Source organism: Mus caroli, unplaced genomic scaffold, assembly GCF_978045245.1.
Source record: "Mus caroli unplaced genomic scaffold, Mus_caroli_1 scaffold_16, whole genome shotgun sequence".
In the NCBI taxonomy this organism is placed as follows: domain Eukaryota; kingdom Metazoa; phylum Chordata; class Mammalia; order Rodentia; family Muridae; genus Mus; species Mus caroli.
The window spans coordinates 8042357-8065563 of NW_028227271.1; positions in this window are offsets into that span (position 1 = coordinate 8042357).

A 23207-nucleotide genomic window follows, 5' to 3' on the forward strand; every position below is an offset into this window, starting at 1 on the left:
TAAGCGACTAGGGACAGTTGTTTGCAATTTGCTTCACAGATGATCACAGCTCTCGGGCTGCCAAAGTGTGGTCATTGGCCTGGAGATGCCTCTGCTCTGATATTCTGCCCAAGGTCAGATGCCAGGCTGCCACTGGCACAGGCTGCCATGGGTGAGAGGTCTAAGTGTTCTGCTGTTGGGCTCACCAGCAAGTGGGGAGTGTGACGATGGAGCTGCCCAGGGAATTCCCCACAGCAATCTCTTTCCCTAACTCAGTGGCTCTCAGCCTTCCTAACGCTGTGACCCTTTAATAAAGTTCCTCTTGTCGTGATGACAACACAAACACAAATTATCTTTGTCGTTACTTCATAACTGCCATTTTGCTCTTTCTCTCACCCCCCCCCCCCCCAGACAGGGTTTCTCTGTGTAGCCCTGGCTGTCCTGGAACTCACTCTGTAAATCAGGCTGGCCTCATACTCAGAAATCCACCTGCCTCTGCCTCCCAAGTGCTGGGATTAAAGGCATGTGCCACCACTGCCTGGCCGTTTTGCTACTGTTAAGAATCGTAATGTAAATATGCGATATGCAGATTATCTGATATGCAACCTCTGTGAAAGGGTCATTCAATCTCTAATGGGGTCTTCACCCACAAGTTGAGACCATTCCTTCCTCCTTCCCTCCCTTCCTCCTTCCTTCCCTTCCTCCTTCCCTCCCTTCCTCCTTCCTTCCCTTCTTCCTTCTCTCCCTTTCCCCTTTCCCTCCCTTCATCCCATGCACTTTTTCTTTCCAGATGACCATGTAGCCAGGTTGGACTTGAACTTGTGACCCTCCTGCCTTTGCCCCTCAAATGCTGGCTTTCTAACACCATCTTTTGCTAAGGCCTCAGAATAATAGTTCTGCCTGCGCCCTCCCTCTGCCAGAAACGCCATCCCTCTTTTTTGACAAAGCTTCTCCACTTTCTGACATCCCAGCTTAACAAATGCTCCCATTCGCACCCATTTCTTAGCCCATGGACTGGAAGGTTCACTCTGCATTGGCCCCTGCCTCTGTGGCCATTGTCCCGTTGATGACCTGGGCAGAGGGCCATTTGCCGGAGGTATTTCCTTTGTTTTGCAGGCTGCAGGCTTCCCGAGTAAAGGTGGAAAGTCCAGTAGCAATCAACTGCTATTTAATGAATTAATGAATTTGCACAACCTGTCTAGGAAGCCGGTGTTCAGATCAATGACTCTTCACGCCGTTGTCTGTCTCAGCCAGGGGGTTTTGACGCCTCATGTTCACAGGCTCCTATGTGGCCATTTTCCGTCTTCAGCTTACTGAGTTTGACAGGCAGGCTAACTGTCAGGTGGCCATTTGCTTTTCTGCACTGAGATAGCTACTGGGTTTCATAGTTCATCGGCTGAAGCTGAGTATATCAAAAGGAACTTTAAAAAGCACTGATTGAAAGAAAGTGAATAAAAAATAGAAGCAATTAGCAGGAGTGGGTCTACATCTGTTTAATCAATCGAATTTTAATCCAGAGTGGAAAAGCATCTGCCTGCCCTCCTCCCAAGGCAAACAGAATGGACAAAAGCCTTTAGTCCCGGAGGACTCTGTTAGTGTTCCTACTAAACATTAAAAAGCAAAACTAATAACCCCATAACTTTATCTTCCACAGAAACCTTTTGGGGGTGGGCGAGAATGGATCTTAACTCATCTGTGGGAACAGCAGCATCTTGGGAGCTGTGCAGTCCTCTTCATGAAGACACACACATAAATCCTCACAAAATACGAGTAACCTGATCCTAGGAATACCTACAAGGTGATGCAGTATGACCAAGTAAGGCTTTCCTAGGAGTGTGAGGCTGCTACCGCTGCAATCCACCATGTCAATAGTATAAAAAAGAAGAGCCATACATCTGGCCCAACCGAGACAGGAAGAGACCCATTCATGAGCCCAAACCGAAACACAAGCAAACTGCAAGGGCGTGCCCTTAGCCGATAGTGTGCATCCATCTTCCAAGAGCAGAAAGCTGAGTGCTAGGTGTCTTCCCTTTAAGACCAAGACTAAGGAAAGGTTTCTACCATCTCACTACCTCTGTTCAGTAAAAAAGCTCCTAGTGTGTGCACTAGAGCAAGCAAAACAAACAAAAGGCAATGGCACATGCTTCACACAGAACAAAGTAAATCTACCTGAGCCTCAGATGACTCAGATGACTGCCTACAAAGCAGCTATCAGTAGGGCAACACGCTACTGCCCCGGGATGCAAAATCAACAAGTCAGATGTATTTTTTATATACTTGTCTCTTTCTCTGTCTTTCCACCTCTCACTGTCTCTCTCTGTCTGTCTCTCTGTCTCTCTCTCTCAAACACACACACACACACACAGTGTGAGGAAGGAACGCAACACCTCATGGCTTAATTCCCTGGCCAGCTCCTTCATCATACTCCCCACTTGCTGGTGAGCCCAACAGCAGAACACTTAGACCTCTCACCCATGGCAGCCTGTGCCAGTGGCAGCCTGGCATCTGACCTTGGGCAGAATATCAGAGCAGAGGCATCTCCAGGCCCATGACCACACTTTGGCAGCCCGAGAGCTGTGATCATCTGTGAAGCAAATTGCAAACAACTGTCCCTAGTCGCTTATGCTCATTCATGCACACATCCAGTGCCTGGCCTGCAGAGAGCACCGTGCTGAGGGGTCACAGGAGATGGATGAAGAATGAAGCAGCATCTTCCTGTCCTCGTGACGTCCATTTTCTCAGGATGCAAACCAACACCGAGCCAATCGGTATGCGTGATTGATGGGTGCTTAAAAATATATACTGCCTTGAGGAAACATTCAAAGAGGGAGCCCAATCCAGTCTGGAAGTCTGTGTACAGAAGTGACACTTCCACTGACAGTTGTCATTAAGCAGGGGGTGGTGTGGTGGGGTGGCTGTTCCAGTAGATGCTACAGCAATAAAATGTCAGGGCTTCCTTCCTGGGAAACAGGAAGTGTGCATGGTGTTTTAATGAGGGAGTCACATGATCAGACTGCTCGGTGCAGACACAGAAGCCCATTCTACCTGCAGTGTGGAACGCAGACTGAAGAAAGGAGTGATTTGTAGGCTATTGTGGGGGCCTGTGCCGCCAAGTGAGGGCAGAGCTGTGTATGTATGTGCATGTGTATTTGTACATATGTATACATGTATACTTGCAGAGGGCCTGAATTCAGTTCCCAAAACTCTTTATCAGAGGGTTGGAAACTTCCTGTAGCTCCAGCTTCAGGGGATCTAGCACCCTCTTCTGGCTTCCATAGGCACCTGTATTCATATGCACAGAACACTACACAAACACAGACATTCTCTCCACCCCACCCCCCTACCCCCGTGTTTTTTTTTTTTTTTTAATTTCCAAGTTCTTAAAAAACATCTTTAAGGAAAGAAATCAAGCCAGTTTCAAAACAATCAAGATTCCAGCATTGGGTGGGGTGCGACCAGGAAGGGGCTCACCAGGTCCCACCGCCTCCAAGGATCTGTGAGGAGTTGGTGGCTGCTGGAAGAGGAACAGTCAGTTTTCTTCAAGGCCTGTGCTTGGTTGCCGGGTGCTCCAGAGCTGGCCCTACACACAGGTGTATGTAAGCAGCACTGGTTGGACTTAGTGAGCTGTGAACAACAGCAGCAGCAACAAAAAATTAATCAACAGTGGGCAAAGGGGTTGAGCAGAATACTTGTCAAAGACACAGCGTGAACAAGCACAAGAAGATACATTGAGCATCTTCCCCGGCAGAAAAGTGTAACAGTATAACAGCAGTGCTGGACCACTCCACACAGCTGTTGCAGTTGCTCAGACTACAGCAAGTTGCTAAGCTGATGCTTGGAAGGCTTTGGATAATTCCACACTCATTGCTGGAAACACAAGACACACAATTACCTAGGAAAACTGCTTGACCGTTTGTTTGTTTGTTTGTTTGTTTGTTTGTTTGTTTGTTTTAACATTATACACACCTTGCTATATGATATTGAAAACCTGTCATGAAGAATTTGCTGAGGGAAATGAAGACCCTGAGCCACCCAAAATGCTGTGTATGGATACCTGTAGCAGCTTTAGTCATCAGTACCCAAAGCCAGAAAAATCAATCAAACATTGCTTGGGTAGATGGATACATAGTGGCACACCCCTCTCATCACACAGGAGGACTATTCAGCAGCATAGAGAGATGAACTACAAATGCTCTCACATTGCTGAACTGAAAGAAATCTCCTGCCAAAGAAAAGAAATCAGATTCCAAAAGATTCATGCTGTAGGGATGCATTTATTTGTCCAGAAACAGCAGAAATGGAAATCAGACCTATGGGTGTCAGGCTACTAGAGCCTGGGGAAAGTGTAGGTCGTGACTACACAGGGATACAAAGGATCCTTTCAAGATGTTGCAAACACTCTCTACTGTGCTTGCGGGAGGTTCCATGTCTGTATCAGGTTCTCAAGATGCACCAAATGATACCTTAAATGATGGATTTGTGCTCATCGTTCTTCAGTTCAAAGACTGACGACATTTTGCAGCCTCCTGAAGAAAAACTTGTAAAGGAAACAAAGGATGGAAAACAGCTGGGTGTAGCTCTTCCAAGCTCCCCTCCAGCTTCCGCCTCTCCTGCAGCTGAGGTTGTCATGAGCACGTGGATGCTGGAGGAAGGATGCAGGAGGAAATGAAAAAACAAAACAAAACAACACTACTTTCTGAGCATTGGTCTGGGCTGAGGATGATTTAGTTCATACAGAGAAAGCTCTGTTCGATTTAAGACAGCAATTAAAGTGAACGAAATGATCTATCCAATTTACATGACTGTGTCAGGCATGGTCCTTTAAGATGAACCTTATTTCGTATGGACAGAGGGTATTTTTAGAAGAGGTGCTCATCTTAAACATGGAAATCCTGTATAATTCTACCATGCCCCACATGTCCATCTCAAAAACAATTGTCCTACCCTCAAGATACAAGGGAAATGCTCAGTCAGTATTGTCAAAAACAAAACAGAGCAACAGCAAAAACCTTGTCCACGACTGTAGCAGGGAGCAACTGAACAACTGAGAGAAGCTGTGAGGGAACATTCAGGATGCTCTTTAGACCAGCATGACGGCTCAGAAACACTTTTATGCCAAAGAGAACAGGTCAGATACAACCCTAGGTGCCTTGTCCCTCCTCAGACAGTCTCCATAGGTGGTCAGCACATGTCATGGCCATTTTCTTGAGACCTAAAGGCCTGCACCATCTACCCCAGCTTCCTCTCTCTCTCAGGATGATCTACCATCTTCCTTCCTGCCCTTATGAGCAGAGGTAATAGTTATGGTGAGATTCTCTGGTCTAGGAATATATAGAACAACCATATTTCTTCTGTTTTCTTGGACTTTTCATAATTATTTTTTTCCATGGTCACTCTTTATGTCCAACATTTAGGCAGAGGAATGCAGTTATGTTGAGACAGTAAAGACTGGCTGAAACATATAACCTGAAATGTTTTTCAACATCTTTCAGGGGTTTGATCAACACTGTAGCAGGGCCACTCAGTTGAAATTATTATAAATGAGCCAATATGGTGATACTTAGTCTCATAAAAATATTGGAAAAAATGTTGTCTAAAAAATGAGCTTCAAATGTATATAAATGATAATTAGCTAATAGATCTGCCCAGATAAGAACCACATACCTTTTCTATAACTATGAGAGGCTTTTTTTCTAACATTTTTAGAATTTCATACTTCAGTATTTATATAATTTCTACCCTTTCCTCTCCTTTCCAACTCCTTTCATGACCCCCCATCACTCTCAAATTATTGATCCCTTTAATTATTTGTGTTACATATATAAGTGTGTCTATTTAGTGTTGCTGATATGTGTATGTGGGTCGTTGTTTAGGGAACCATATTGTTAAGATGTCACAGGTGCAGCTCCCCTCTTATAGAGAAGACATTATCTTGCAGTAGATGTCCTGGTCCTGTGGCTCTTAGAATTTTTTCTCCACCTTCTTCCAAGATGTTCCCTGAGCCTTGGATGTAGGTTTTTCATTGTATATGTATCAATGAGAGACACGCACTCCACAGACTGTTGTTCTCAACGTTTCGGTCAGATGTGGATTCCTTGTGGACCAAGTTCTCATAGTATTTGAAAGCGTTATGCAAGCTTCCAAGAGAGAAGAACAAGAAATACCCCTAACCAGCTATAATACCCACACACCAGAACAATGACCAACCTGGCAAGATACGCACACTGATTCAATAGCCACACTTAACATTTTGGCAGCGACCAGCAGCTATCTAATTGGACATGAGGCCAGCTTTGAAAAGGAGAGAATTTATGCCTGTCACTGTAAAACTCACCCATTACTCACTGCTGGAAAGGTAGTGCACTCGAGGTGAGAGCCCACTAAGGCCACCTTCCTAAACTGGTATAAATTTTACCTGAATTTTAAGTTCCCATCCATCTCCAGGTAATTCTCATCCTTTATATCATATCTATTCATTTAGTGTGTGTGTGTGTGTGTGTGTTGGATGGTGGTGTTGGTGTCACATTAAGAAAAGTAAATCAAGGCACTTTCCCATGGAGTAGTTTTACCAAAAGTGAGCCCAGATTTTAACTCGCTCCTTCTCTCCCTGTCTTCTGTCTTCTCCTGCCTGTAATCTCTCCATTTTATGAGTCTAAATATTTTCCTGCACAAATGCTGTCTTGTTAATCTGACTGTCCATGTGTGTGTGTGTGTGTGTGTGTGTGTGTCCCTAACAAAGGTCTCTGCTCTCTCTTTTACTGAACAGCAGAGAAAGCGTTCCTACGGCAGAGGGGGATGAGGGATACTTTAAGGAAATCTTGACCGGATTTTACAAAGGATTGAAACTTTATTGACTACAGCTGACCCCCATGACCCAGATAACGACCAAACAGATGCTGTATCAACATCAAACAATACGCACACGCTGCTTTAGTATTTATGGCGGATGCTTGTTTTATAAAATTGCTTTGAAGCATTTTTCTCTTTTAGGCATTTATGACCATAACACAAATGTATTACTCTAGGTCAGGGCCATGGAAGAGTACACAACTTAAGATTAAAACTATGCATTATCTTAGGCTGTAAAATTCTATGGGAAATCCAGTGCTATTCAAGTTGGTTGTTGCACTGTTCTCTTAAAGGCACATTAAATGAACAGGCCGAGCACACAGTAGGACTGCATCCTTAAGCCTTAAGTGAGCTCAAGGTGTAACTTGACTGTAAGGTTCAACAAAAGTTCTGCTTTCTTTGAATGTAAAAGACATTTTCATAACAGTGTCCTGTGTGTGTGTGTGTGTGTGTGTGTGTGTGCATGTGTAGAAGTCAGAGGACAACCAGAAGGAGTTCACTCTCCCCTTACAGCATGTAGGACCCAGTGATCAAACTCAGATCATCAGGTTTGGCAGCAAATGTTATACCCACTGGAACCATTTTGCTAACCCAGACTTTTCTATTCTTTGTCTTTGTTTTCATCTTCATATTTGCCTTCCTCTTCCTCCTCCTCCTCTTCTTCATTGTCTTCTTCATCATTGTCTTCTCCTCCTCTTTCTTCTTCTTGAAATAGATTTTTTCCCTCACATAGTATATCCTGATTAAAGTTTCCCCTTTCTCTCCTTCTCCCAGTTCCTTCCCACCTCCCCTCACATCTGGATTCACTCTCTTTCTGTCTCTCATTCCAAAACAAACAGGCTTCTAAGGGATATAATAATAAAATAAAGTAACTTAAACATAATAGTAAAATAAAGTAACTTAAAACATAACCTAAAAATCAGAAGGGAAAGAGCCCAAGAGAAGGCGCAAGAATCAGAGGCCCATTCACCCTCATACTTAAGATTCCATAAAAGCTCTAAACTGGAAGCCATAATATATACACCCAGGTCCTGGTGCAGACATGTGGACCCTGTGCTTGCTGCCTCGGCCTCTGTGAGTCCTTCTGTGCTTTGCTCTTGTTGATTTTAGAGGGTGTAGTTGCTTGTATTATGAATGCTAATTCTGTTCCTCCAAAAAAATTGATACATGAGAGGGTCTGCATGTAGCTTCTAGAAACCTGTCCAACAGTTGGTTCTGATTGGTAAATAAAGATGCCAAGAGCTAGGGAGGACAGACAGAGGCAGGATTTTAGGATTCCCAGGCTTGGGACCAGAAGGAGAGAAGAGAGAGATCTGCCATCTTGGATGAGAGTGCAGACAGAGGAGAGACAGAGTCTACCATGGGGAATAAAAGCAAAGAGAGCACCCTGGGCTCTGGGCCAAGAAAAAGTGGTCAAGATGGCTGTCTAATTGGAGTTAAGAGCAGCCAAGATGGAACATAGAATTGGTAAGGAATAACTTGGGATTAACCGTTTGGAGGTTAGGCAGTGGCTCAACTATTGTGCTGTTTAAGTCAGATTAGAATATAAAGGCTGCGTGTATGTCTTTCATTCAGGAACATAAACCTGGGGGCAGGTAGTGACACCGTGCTGGGATTTATTAATTAATATTAAATGTTACAAGAGGGCCTTGTTTTCTTCGTGTCCTTCATCTCCTCTGACTCTTACTCTTTTTGCCCCTTCTTGTACAGGGTTCTCTGAGCCCTAGGGGAGGGATCTGATGGAGATATAACATTTAGGGCTGAGTGTCCCAAGATCTCTCATCACTCTCTGCCTAATGTCTGGCTGTGGTCTCTATATTTGTTCCTAGCTGCTGCAGGAGGAAGCCTCTCTGATGATGGCTGAGCAAGGTAATGGAGCTCTGAGTACAGCAGAAGGCGGCTAGGGGTCATTTTACTGCTACCCTTTGTTTGCTTTTGCGCTTAGAATAGGGGTATTTGGTTTCACCCTAGGTCCCTGGGCTATCTAGTCTCAGGTCCTTGGTCCCCTAAGCAGTGTCAGTTACGGTTCTCTCTTGTGGAGTGGGTCTTTAGTCACATTAGATCATTGTTAGTTGCACCCACAAGCTTTGTGCCAGCATTACACTAACATATCTTGCAGGTGGGATACATTTGTTGTCCATCCATGGAGCTGTAGCTGGGTTGGTGTTTACATATTTCTTTTGGTAGGGCGTAGACCTTCCTGTACCAAAGACACTGGAATGTAGGGGTGAAAATGCTACGTAGTCACCAACTAGATGTTTCCATATTCAGAGACGTGGCCTTATCATCAGTTATGGAAAGCAAACTATAGTCTTGGCAATACCTTGGTTGTTTGGGGATTCCCATGGGATCCGTTTGGCAACAACTCAATTAGATGTAACCCAGTATTAGGATGGGAAGCTTCATTTGGTAAAACAAGACATGGTTGGTTGAGGCAGAGAGACTTTTATTGTACACCACTTGTCTATGAGTTACAAGGCAAGCCCCCAGGCCATGCACTTTCTGTATTTGGGAAGCTGAGTGTACAGTGTCCTCCACGAGGCTTAAATCAAGGTTGCCTCCACGGAAGAGTGTCTCCCAAACCTGCTTTCCCCATGTTATATGTTTAAAAGTCAGTATTCATCTCTCTCCTTCAGCTCCTGAATGTAACCTCTCAGTACATCTCATGTCTCTCTGGTATCTTCTGTCTGCATAGCTCTCATCCAAACTACCAGCTTCCCTCGGATAGAGTAAGGGCTGCCAATTTGTTTGGTAAAGATACAAACGGTGATTTTGACAAGGAAGGGCAAACGGTCATCCAGGCAAATGTTCAGCTTGGCCACTGTAGCACAAAAGCATCCACATGGTGCTTAAGCAGATGGGTGTGGCTGAGGTCCAGTACATTGCCACTCATCAACGCAGACCTGCGGCTCACTGCCCACCACTCACCAACACAGACCTTGTCTGTAAGAAGTTGGCTGACCCCTGTCCTAGGTGACTCCAATCGGCTTCATAACCCTTCAACCACTGTTTCTGCTCTTTGGTCCTTTATAACACCACCAGAATTCTCTCTTCACAGCTGAAACTTGAACATCTGCGGGTGACCTTGCCCCGTTCTAAGGTCTAGAATTCTTACCATTGAAGTGGAAAGACTTAAGGGTTCTTTGGAAAGTCATTTGTGTCATATGGTGTTTTGCTAGGGCAAACGTGAAGGAGTGTTTTCCTGAGGTGGATGCAAGTGAAAGGATATTTTGCTAAAGCAAGCACGTGAAAGGACTTGTGATGAAGGATTCTTTGTTAACGGCACACATGTATTGGTCTGTCTTACACTGCATAGTTGAGTACCATTTGTCAGGACTCCAAAGAGAGAAACGCACCAAGAAACCTTTAGTGTTGTTTTGGCAGTTTCTTGCACTTCCACGAACTCAGGCCAATCGGCAGAGTGATGTCATGTGCTGAGGCAAGACCCGTAGGCGACACATGATATTTGAAGGGAGTATAAACAGGACTCAACAGACTGTGAGAGGGGCTTGCTGGTAGAGCTAGCTCTCCATCTCTTCTTAGTCTTGAGTTTCTGCTGATCTTTGCTTCGTTGAGAGAGGCATGGCAGAGAACTTCTCCTGGCATCCCTGGTGGTCCTGGTAACTTGTGCTGATTCGGCTGAGGCCTGACTGTCTCTGCTAGGTTGTGCCACTGCTGTTGATTCATGTCTGCTATCCTGACTCTGCCGAACTGGACTGCTGGTGTATCTGTGAGGTGTTTGCAAGTGGATCGAGCTGCCGCTGCTGACCTGTGAACTGAACTGCTGATTTCTTGACAACACAGATGGGATTTGCTCCAAAGAACCTTTCTAAACAGGCCCACTTCCCCCGTATCTTAATAATAACCTTTCTTTTCCACTCCCTCTGGTGGGTGGTGGGCTAGAAGGGAGGTTAAAGTATTTAAGAACCATCATTAAAAGTAGGCTTTGAAAAAAATATCAAAGCTACATATAAATACCATGGCAAAATGCTTTGTGTTGTCTGAGAGTGGTGTGGTCACTGCCTCCAGTTTTTGTATGTCACCTTCAGAGTTCCTTTCTCTCAGTAAAATGTTCTTTCCAACTTTTGATACTAATCTGAGTCTCTGTTTTTCATATGTCATTTCTCATATAGGACTTTAGGGCTGGGCGATAGCTCAGTCAGAAAAGTGTTTCCCAGTAGCTATGAGGAGTTCAATGCCCAGGTCTATCCAAATTGCCAGGTGGGGTGTGGTGAGCCTGTGATCATAGCTCTGGGGAGGTGGAGACAGGAGGGTCCCTGGGAATCACTGGAGTCTCGTATCATAGTGAGCTCCGGGTCTTACTGAGAGACCCCATCTCAAAAAAACAGCTCCTAAAGAGAGCGCCCTAAAGTTGGCCTGTGACCTCCCAACAACACGGAAGTCTTCCTTTTGACCATCACCTTTGTTTTGTTAGTTTTGTCCTCAGTGATAATAACCCTTTCATATTAGTCGTAACGTTGTGATTGCTTGTTTAGCGTTTAATCCCAGGTAACAGTAAGCTCCAAGAAGTGAGAGGCTGAGATCTCTGTGGTCCCACTGGGCACACAGTACATAGCATGGGTAAGACAATTGATCACAGGTAGCCCAACTTGAATGCAACAGTTAAGCCAAAGTTACTTTTTATCACATGCTGGATCTCCACAGAGGCGGTGGGGCTGCTAGGAGCTCTTTCTTTTCTACTTTGTATCCTAACAGTTACCAAGCGCTAGCCTTGCTTTCAGAACTTGCACCTGGGCTCCCGCAGCTCAGCCATCCTGCCAGATGCTGCCAGATGTGCAGGAGCCTTGAAAGAAGCAGGTGAAAATCAGTAGCTCCGCTTCTATTTCTCCACGTACAAGGCCAACCCTACTTGCAAGTGAACAGTGCAGGGCATGGGGGTGAAGGGGCAGTTAAGTCTTTTACGGATCACTCTAGCATCTCAAAAGAGACGAGATTATGTCGGTAAGAAAGAAGAATTAATATTAACCGTCTCTTGTGGTGAGCAGGTTGTCTACATACCTTTTGAGTAACCAAATGAAGTCCTCAAAATTAATAGTTGGCCGAAGCACTTCTACTTTGGAAAGAGATTACATCATAGCCTGTGTGCATAGATCAAATCTCTTGTTTGTTTGAGATAAGGTTTCCCTGCATAGCTCTGGCCATCCTGGAGCTGGCTTCGTAGACCAGGCTGACCTTGAACTCAAAAATTCACCTGCCTCTGCCTCTCAAGTGCTGGGGTTAGTGGTATGCACCACTACTGCCCAGCCTTAAAATACTTTTATTATTTGTTAAATTTAAATTTTATGTGTTTGGGTGTTGACCTGTATGCTTGCCTGTGCACTACCACCTGTGTTCCTGGTGCACAAAGAGGCCAGAAGAGGGCGTTTAACGCCCCATCCCCCCCCCCCACACACACACACCCGGCCCCCGAATTGGAGTTGGGAGGTTGTGAGCCACATGTGGAGTTCTGGGACCTGAACCCAGGTCCTCTGCAAGAGTACCCAGTGCCCTGGACTGGTGAGCCACCTCACTTGTCCCATTTCTTACTTTTAGCAAGTGTTGCTCTTGTGGATAATTTTTGGCCTTCACTTACAGAAACTATTCTTAAGGCTCAGGGTGGGCAAAGTCCAGATTTGCCATAGTGCTGCAGACTGTGTTTCTGCTTCTGAAGCGGTGCTCTGCCAGAATGGCTTTGTGAATGTATGCATTTTAACCCAACTTTATTTTCTCTGGAAATACCTTATTACAAAATTATAATATATAAATATTTTAGCAGTAATAACATGGGTAATCATCCTTAATGGCCCGCTCTGCCTATAGGCTTCTGGTTTAAGACATAGTATTGCTTCAGGCGACACCGTGAACGTGATTTTTATGTTGCCCCGCTGTGAGCATCTTCAAGTCAATAGCAGAAGAGATGCTCTTCTCTTATTTAATTTTTTAATAGCTCCCTAACCTACATTCGGAAGACTCGCTCTATAAAGTACAGAGAGGAGGCAGCCTTAAAAGCCAAACCATCCAATCCTCTGCCATTTTTCTTCCAGTGTAAGCTTTTTTTTTTTTTTTTTTTTTTTTTTAATTCCAGCTCCGATTTCACTTAGGAAAGTGAAAATTGGATTTTTCTGAAGTATTAAGGAATTGGAATGAAGATGTGTTTTAAGATGGAGGTACAGTATTAATAATTTACTGTGCTCAGTGGCAGTTGGAGACTATGCATGGAGGTGTTGAGCCTGAGATGCACGGCTCCCTGGCTTCTTCTCTGGTCTGCATTTGCAAACTTTTTGGAGAGTCACTTCTTCTGAGTGTGAAGGTTTAGGACTGCCGAGAGCCAGGTCAGTAACTGGGTTTCTCTTCAAACTTCAGACCTCTCCTGTGGTTGAGGTCCGTTCCCCACTGCCAGTGAAGATGGGCATTCGGAAACTTCCGTGCCTCCTTCTGAGATGCCATCCTGAGCCGCTTTGGTTCTGAGAGCCAGCTCACGTCCCTCGAACAGACTCTTCTCTTGACTATGATTGCTGCCGCCTGCGCGCCATGGTAATTCCCACTACCGCTGTCTACACTGCAGAGTTCTGTGGATCTGCGGAGGATACCGGCGCCTGGCCTTCTCTACTCTCTGATCTACTCGCAGATTCCTTGGCTTTGTTCGGAGTGGAAATTTGCCCCGCTGTACACGTTTAAGCTACAGGTACCCATATGACGAGGGTCTAGGGTGGTCGTTCTCAACCTTCTCAATGCTGTGACCCTTTGAGACAGTTCTTCGTGCTGTGGTGATTCCCCCCCCCCCCCACCATAAAAACCATTTTCATTGCTTGGGTCAATAATTCACTTTGCTAAAAGGGGATTATGGGAAGGAGTCCTTATTCCAGAGAATAAGTGCTGTTGGTTAGGAATTTTTGTAAAGATGGCAGTCGGTACTGTAGACAGCAGGGAGGTAGAGGGCAGAGCAAGGGGGTGGTAGTTAGAAGCCCCTCAACTCGGCTCCCTCCAACCTCATTCACATCTGTAGAGCACTTTGCCCTTGTTGCTAACCTCTGTGAGCATCGGTCGTGTATATATATCGTCTGCAGAGCAGAGACTATGAAGCACTCATCTTTCAGGTTACGTTAGCTCAGAAGAGACAAGTTATGAAGGTGCTTTGTAACTGGATTGAGGTGTCCAATGGGTAATGCATCTTTAAGTTTTATATGATCAGTACCATCAAGGAAAAGACATGAGAGCGCTTGAGTGTTTCCTCTTGACTCCTTCCTCGGTCTCTCTGGGCTCTTTGGATATTCTGGTTTTGGCTGTATCACAGTCGTTAGAATTCCTCGGTGTTCTAACCCATGCTATTACTCCACATCCTTGGACACTGCCAGGTGCTCATGAGAGATCCCTACAAGTTATCCATTAGCCTCTGGAACTCCCGAGCCAGGACACCCCCAAGCCAAAGAACTCAGGCATGTATCGACTATACATCCAGGTGGTTATGACAGCCGCTGTGGTCACAGTCCCAGGGCCCATCAATACTGAGAATTCTTGCGCGCATCCGACTCGACCAGCAAGAATGACGCTGCAACAGGATCCTTCTGCACACGTTTATTGGGAGAGCTTGATTGTAGAGGCGAATAGACCCCGAGCCCAGAACTGGTGCTGCTTTATATAGGCCTAGGAGAGGCGTGTCTCACACCCGGATTGATTGTGCTTGGTTGATGCTTACCACCTCATTTGCATGCCTATATCTGATTGGTTAATTTCTCTCTCATCTGATTGGTTAACTTCTCTCTCATCTGATTGGTCAATTTCTCTCTCTTCTGATTGGTTAACTTCTCTCTCATCTGATTGGTTAACTTCTCTCTCATCTGATTGGTTAATTTTGGTTAATTCTCAAAACCTCATCTTGGCAAAAAACTTTCCTGCCTATGTATGCGTGGTGGCCGACAGAAGCCTGTGCCACTCTGCAACGGCACATGTGGCTTCCCACAGAGAATGGGAACTCAGATCATGGGTTTCCCTTCCTTTTTCTTCTCTCTTCACCTAATTGTTTACACAGTGATTTTGCACAAGTTTTATAGGAACTCCTTAACAAGGTACGAGGACTTTTATTTTTGTCAAGATCCTATCTGGTAATCCGGTCTCTTCCACTTCAAAGAATTGTTTTTAATCACAAAACAGAATGAATCTGGTGTTACGTTCTGAGAATCACTCACCCCAAGGTTCTTCTCTAGGGTTCTAGAGGACACCTAGACACAGCAGGTGGGTCATCTCAGTTAAGGTGCTTTGGAAAGCAGAACCTCGGCAGATGTGCAGGTGACACATTAGAAAGTGATCCTGGGTGCAGTGTGGGGAAGGCAGTCTGGCAGGGCCCACCTGCGGTACCCACAGAAAACGCTCTAGACCATTTCTCTTCCCAGGCTCTCCCTCTCCCGCTCTCCCAGGCTTGTGCTTCCTGCCCAAGCCAACAGGCTGTGTGGCATGGGAGCAGAATGTGAGCTGGGATGAGTAGCACACAGTGGGGCAGCTTGCACATCCCTCTCCAGGGCAGGTGGCAGAGGCTAGCTGAAGACAAGTGCTTTAGGGTTTCTGTTGTTGTGAAGAGACACTATGACCTTGGCAACTCTTATAAAGGGAAACATTTAAGTGGGGCTGACTTATAGCTCAGAGGTTTCATCTGTTGTCATGGTGGGAAGCATGATGGGATATGCAGGCAGATATGCTGAGAGTTCTACATCAGGATCTAAAGACAGGAGGAAGAGAGAGTGACCCTGGGTCTGGCTTGAGCTTCTGAAACCTCAAAGCCCAGCCCCTGTGACACACTTCCCCGAACAAGGCCACACCCCTAATAATGCCACTCCCAATGGGCTCATGGGGGCCATTTCCATCCACTCCACCACAAGTGACTGGTGCATTGGGAGAGGCTGCTGACGAAGGCTCTGTATCTGTGAGTATGGACTGTCCTAATTATGAGCCGCTACATGAAATTGGTAGTTGGCAGTTTCTAACAACAGTAGTATCTAAAAGTTATTCAGTGTTATTCTAAAAGTTACTGAGTATTTTATGTGCACTTTAAAAAGATCTCCAGCTAATAAGATTGTGAGCATTATTGTTATTTATATAACTACCTGTGCATGAAATTAATTTACAACCGGAATAATTTTGACTATTTTGTCATTACTATTAGCAGTAGTTATACACACATATAATATAATCAATTATATTATATGTTATATATTTTTATATATTTACATATAATTAATCGCAATCAAAACAAAAATCAGTTTCTGCATTCAAAGAGAAACCCAATATCCAAACCTGATGTGTTTTATCATGTTGTGTGGGTTGGTGGTGTGGAAGAGAGGGTGGAATTGTATGAAGCAAGCAAGGCTGAGAAACACACAGTTTACTGTTACTATTATAAATGGACATGTTACATTTCAGCAGAGCTAAACATTTTGCTCCAGGATAGCCCTATTTTCTCTTCCTTGATTTTTCAAACCTTAAATTAAAGGGCATGGTGGTATACAGGTTTAAGCTCAGCATGAGGCCGATGCAGAGGCATAGGGGCATAGGGGCATAGGGGCATAGGGGCATAGGGGCATAGGGGCATAGGGGCATAGGGGCATAGGGGCATAGGGGCATAGGGGCATAGGGGCATAGGGGCATAGGGGCATAGGGGCAGAGGGGCAGAGGGGCAGAGGGGTATAGGGGCAGAGGGGCAGAGGGGCAGAGGGGCAGAGGGGCAGAGGGGCAGAGGGGCAGAGAGGCAGAGGGATCTCTACTGTTCGAGGCCAGCCTGGTCTATAGAGTGAGTTCCAGGACAGCCGGGAATACACAGAGAAACTCTGTCTTGAAAAAAGGAAACAAAACAAAACATCATTATACAATATCTTTTATAATAAGATATTTAAATTTGATTAAAGGGATTGTGTTAGATCCAGTCATGTGACCAAGATTTCCACAAAGAAAAGGGTAGTATAAGAGCCTTGGATTTCAGACAGCATGCACCAAAATAAAGAGGCATGCAAGCAGGGTGGCTCTAGGAGGCCTGTGCTGTGGGGTGGGCTGAGGTTAGCCAGGCCTCTCTTAGCGTCCAGGCATGGTGGCTTTGAGCAACTAGGAGTTAGACAGGTTTCCTTGTAGGCAGACTAAAGGGAGAGGGACAATGGCCAGGTAATAAAGATGGTGGCTTCCCAGCTGGCCACCTAATTCCTAATACTCCTCAGACAAAGCCTGATGGCTTAAAACTGTTTTTGTTTTTTTCTCCCACTCAACAAGTTCAAGTTTGTGTTTATACAACAGATATGAGCCGCTGCTTATCTTATAAGAGATGGCTCATCTGCAATCTTTCTTCCAGCGGACCAGACCTAAGTTATGGCAAAAAAAAAAAAAAAAAAAAAAAAAAAAACAAGCCAAAACAAACCCTTCCAGCCCTCAGGGGGGCATCAGGCTTTAGCTTCCTAAGTTTCCCCCTCTGCTGTCTTTTGGGGGTGGGGGTTGTCAGGGGTTGTCTTCATTTCTGTGTGCCTGCTGTATGCATGTGTTTCCTCACCCCCAAGAAAAGCCTTTCTTCACTGGCTGATTCTGACTGCTATACTCAGAGAGTTTCTCTGCCTTTTAATTCCTTAACAGGCAGGGAAAACAAACTGACCAGGACCCCTACAAGGTAACTGTCAGCAAGGGTACACTTAAACTGCCGAATTGAACCACTCTATGGGTAGAAAGGTTTATTGGGGATCAAAGGGCCAAAGCTATCTCTCCGAGGCCGAGAAAAAGATGGTGGGAAAACAAGCAGATTTCATGTGACAGACAGCCGGGTCTTTGAGCTGATACAAGCTATTTGACCTCAAATGAGATGATGCCCTTGCCTGAGGTAGTTGACCTCTGGGGGTGGATGATGGGAAATTCTTGGTAAACAGAATTATGAATTATGGCTGACCTCAGCCCACCCCACAGCACAGGCCTCCTAGAGCTTCCAAGGACCTGTGTCCAGAGCCACCCTGCCTGCAAGCCTCTTTATTCGGTGCATACTCCCTTATGTTACCCTTTTCTCTGTGGAAATCTTGCAGGCTAGGGCCACATGGGAAATGGTCATGTGATTGGATGGAACACAATCCGTTTAAGCAATATTATTTTAAGCACGCATGCCTTTAGGTTTCTGTTTACAAGGCCACAGTCCTGTTCAGGACCTTGTTACCAGCTCTGCTGCTTTGGCGGGCTGCTCCGGACAGAAAATTGCAGCCTTTTGTTGATGATAAAGGGTTGGGTGATGATAACCCTTGAGCTACTTCCTGCTGGTTGGGGGCTTGGTAAGAGAGGGGGTCTGGAATGCTGGTCCAACCCTGCAGGCAATCGTAAGAGATCAGAGGAAATTCTGTCAGAGGCATCTAGTTTACTGACCCTCAGGTTGTTTCACTAATTCTATCTCCCAAAGAACATCAAGTCATATCTTCAGACCCTCACAATCTTCATCCTTTCCACTCTGGAAGCATCTATCCGTCCTAATCACAACTTACATTAATAATAATGATGATGCATAACAAATGTATAATTATTTTATAATTATATATTATAAACAATCGTATAATAATTTTATAACTAAAATTTATAATTTTATATTTAACATATTATAATCATTATAATTATAATAATTTTAATAAAAAATCTTTCTCGTTACAAGTTTTAAGTTAACTTTGCTGTTAGAAGCTTTAATAGGTTTGTTTGTTTGCTTGCTTTGTTTCCCCCACACTCTGATGGCCTTACAAATCCTGGGGTAAAGTAAAATTTAGGCAAAAGCTTCAAAGATAGTAAACAAAGCCAAGGAACAGGGGAGGGAATAGTCAGAGAGTCAAACATCTGCCATTACATTCAGCCATTAGTAACCTCTATTGGAAATAGTTTTCCTTTTAGCTGTTCTTAAGTGTATTGCTTCTCCTCCTCCTCCCCCTCCTCTCCCTCCTCTCCCTCCTTCCCCTCCCCTCCCCCTCTCCCTCCTCCTCCTCCCCCTCCTCCTCTTCCTCCCCTTCCCCCTTCCTGGGCTGTTCTGTTTCCCCTTTTCCGTGTCATAGAATGAGGTGGCTACCTTGACTCAGGACAGAAGCTTTGGGGGAAACTTTTAAATAAATATGCTTAGATCTAGAGTGGGACGATAAACTCTTATGTCCAGAGCCAGGTTTTTCAGTAGGTAGAAGAACATGTGAAAATATTTTAACATTATCCATACACAAAAGTTATTTGAATCTCTGTAAGACCGAACGAACCCAGAGGTCAAAGGGAGGGGCTAGAGTTGAGTGGAGAGTGAAGAAGACTTAGAGATAAAGAGATTTTCAGGTCATTTGCTTGAGTGGTGCCCTAAATTGGCACAATCTGGGGGAATTTCCTGGCCATGGAGACTGATTATCTAGTGTGTACTGAGGTCGAGCCCTTTGTGGTAAGACTCTGTGAGTCTAAGGGGGGAAGGAAATCAGAGCAGGCAGGTGAGAGGAGTTGATGAGTTAATAAGAGCTCTGCCTAGTTCAGGCTCCAGCGAGTGAATGTGGGGGGAGGGGAGAGAGAGACAGAGACTGAGAGAGTGACAGAGACAGAGACAGAAAGACATACATACACATACACAGAGAGAGAGAGAGAGAGACACACACACACAGAGACAGAGAGACAGAGATACAGAGATACACATACACAGAGAGAAAGAGAGAGAGAGAACGCATGAGACCAGCAAGAGAACACAAGCTCCGAGAGCAAGCAGGAGACAGAACAGCCGAGAAAGAAGGCATCCTTTAAAAAGATGACAGTAGGGAATTTCCAGGAACAGAGAAAGGGGTAGGGGGTAGGTGGGGGAGTCTCAGGGAAGGGGTCATAAATTGGAACCTCCACTAACACAGGGACAGAGACTCAGGGAGGGAAGGGTACGTGCTACATCCACAGAGTCTCAACCCGAGGCTGTCCCCAAGGGAAAAGAGACTTGTCCTAGAGAGCTTGTGGGTAGATGTCCCTCATCCACCGAGTGGAGCATCCCAGAGGGCATAGTGAAGCTGCCTGAAGCACCTGTGTGACTCATGGAGTAGGCTCTGTCAAGCCAGAGAGACAGAGCAGGCAGCTCTGAGGACACATATCTGGGTAGTCAAGGAGCAGAAGTGGGTAGCATAGATGGAAGAGAGAAGTAGCTGAAGAGGCAGACTCTAAAATTTGGAGTCGGATATAATAGTGGATGGCAGAAGCCAGCGCAGACAGACGTTCCATATGCAGACGGGCGAACCATCAGTTCAGTTCAGTGAGGAGGGGAAGGGCCCTTTGGAAGGGGGTCCAGTGTTTCTCTCACAGGGTTTGGTAAACTGGACCACTCCATGGGTAGAAAGGTCTACTGGGGATCAAGCTTTGTCACCAGCACTGCTTGCCGTTTCGGGGGGCTACTTTGGACTTAACAGGTGACAGCTCTTTCGAAGAGAGCATCCTCTGTGAACAACAGAGACTGCAGAACAGGAGGAGCATCTCAGGTTGGCTCCATGCTCACGAACGAACGTTTGGGCAGAGCCAGGTAAATTTCACCTCCCACTTTGCTAATTTGATGTGTTGTTCCCAAGGTGTCTGGATGACCGAGAGCACACTGCTGGTTTGGGAGCTGGAGGCAGGGGCAGTCTGTCCGTATCCCGGGCTCTGCAGGGAACAGTGGTGGGACTGTTGGCAAGTTGTTTCCTTTTTACAGGCCTCAGCCAACCCCCACCCCCACCCCATGGTAATGTACCAGAGCCAGGTCAGGTCACACTTTCTGTGGTTCCCTGTGCAGGGGTCAAGGGTATGCTTCTTCTTGTCCTGTTTGACAAGTAAACAGGGAAGGGCAAGACAAAGAAGTCCCAAAATGCCAATGAATTTTAAAGCCAAATACAGGTATGTTTGATAACAGATGGTGTGTACACTTAAACATCTGCTATCAGAATCAGAGACAGGCGCTGTGCTGGGGGTCGGAGAAGACAGGATACTTAGTTACCTCCTTTTACTTTCTGTTTCACTTGGGGAGTACAACCTCCTGGTGAAGGTTGTACAGGCTTGTTTTTGTGGACTTGTTACAAATTAGAGTCACCTGGGAGGAGGGAACCTTGACTGAGGATCTTCCTTCATCAGATTGGCCTGTGGGCAAGTTTGTAGGGCATCTCTTTGATTGCTGATTGACGCTAGGGTCCAGCCCACTGTGGGTGGTGCCATCCCCTGGGCTGATGGTCCTGGGTTCTATAAGAAAGCAGGGTGAGCAAGCCGGTAAGCAATGCCCCTCCGTGGTTCCTGCCCTGACTTTCCTAACAGATTAACTGTGATCATGATTTGTAAGTGAAACGAACACTTTCCTCCCTGTTTCTTCAAAGCCAAAGAAAGAAACTAAGACAAAGGGCGAATCTGGTTTCCCTTTGTTGTCCCAAACTCTCTATGGCAGGGTGAAGCTAGGAGTTATCTGAGAATCATGCCTGGGAGTGTGTTGGTCCAAGCTTCCCTCTTCCGCACTGGGACCCACCTCCCTGCAGGGAGCATGCACACAGAATAGTGTTGTCTAGACCTTTCAATCCACGTGCATCTTTCAACTGCCTTTAGGAAATGCTTTCTAGCCAATTGCTTTGAGTGTTTCTGTTTGAATTTTAACTATAATATTGCCTCAGTCAGGTGTATGTCACCAAACCCAGGTGTTCACCTGGGTGCTGGGCATCCGGGAACAGCAGGCACAGCCTCAGTCTTCTCCCCCTGTCCCCTGTTCTTTGTCATCCCACCCCCACCCCACTGCTCTCAGATTGCAGTATGCAGTTCAAGCTGGAGTCGAACTGATTGCCCTACCTCCTAAGTGCTGGGATGACAGGCATGTGCTAAATTCTTAAAAGCATTCTCTGCGGTGCTTAGGGTGGGACTACATGATGTGGGCTTTCTGGTTAGGAAGTCCAGGCACTCTTTGCTCACAGGTGATGATTGGCCCAAGTCCGGCCTCTACAGCCACAGGTGTCCCCCCTGAGGAGTCACCCTGCTGCCTCTCCTGAATGCCAGGTGATGAGCAGTGTTAACCCCCAGCCAATCCCAGCTGGAGATGTGTTAGGCCTGATAAGGCAGGAAAGAGGTTCCATCTCACAGGGACTGCAAAGATGAACTAGCTCTTACTGGTAGGGGCCAAGGAGGAGAGCTAGGGAATACATTTTGATGGAGCTTAATCACAACGGCAGAACAGGAAACAGATGAGCAGGAATGAATTGGGAACTTTCTCAGGACATGAGATTTAACACTAGAAAGGAAACCGGTATGCTCAGTGGCTCTTAGAAAGATGGGCCCGTGGTTCAGCAGGCTGTGCATCCCGGGAAGAGAGAGACGGATGCTGATTTTCAAGGGTACCATTCCCGTTTGTTTTTATTGCAGTTTAAGGGCTGTGAACTCTCTATACCTTGGACAAGCACTTGGAATCCATTCATTGGGAACAGTATCTTCCCTGGGAGTGACTTTTGCCCTTTCTACCTTCAGGGCTTCAAAACTTCTGCAGGTGTTTGTTCCAGATGTGGACTCTTGCCCCAGCATTTGACCATCCATCAGCCAGCTATTTCACACAGGTGAGTCAAATCCACCTGGCCTGGACATAGTTCTGCGACGTGTCATTAAGAGTTAAAAAGCAAGTGCGGGTAGCCAGCTTGGTGAGAGGGTGTTTCTAAAAATAGCACACCCAAGGCCCTGGATTCAATCTCTAGCCTTGGAAAGAGAGAAATGTCTAGAGAAACGTGGCCTGTGATGTGAGTCATGTTTGAGAAACGGTGACAACCCACATCATATGTATGTGATTTTTTTTCATGATCAAGCAATATGGAAAATATCACGGAATGATACAGGCCTTAGAAATACATGCTGGTCATTAACGCTGGCTATGTGGGGTGCAGGTAAGAGTTAAGATGTCTGGTTGAGGGAGGAGGAGAACCGAGAGGAGACAGTTTAAGAGGCACTGAATTTGAAGACACTGCCATGGTGAAAAGAATGTTTCGCTATTATCCCATTTGTGTGGACTGCATAAAATACAGCTTCTAAGATATGAATAGTAGTTAGAGTGCTCAAACACCAGAATATACCAGATTCCATGGTCATCTGAGGTTTTCGGCCCTTCCTTCCTCCCTTCCTCCCTCCCTCCCCCTCTCTCTTTCTTTTGCTGCTTAGTAATGTAGTCTTTCTAAGGTTTATTAAGAAAGAATATAAACATATAAAATCAAGACTTGGTTCCGACAGCGGCTGCATATCGTGTAGATTAGATCCAGGATTCATGAGCAGAATCAAGGGTGAGAAAACAAAAGGTCTCACGTCTACAAGTCAGGTCTAACCAAGGCATTGGCAGCCAGGACAGAAGACCGTGAGGAGACGTGGCTATGAAGATATCTAAGTTAATACTGAAGTGCCTCATTTGT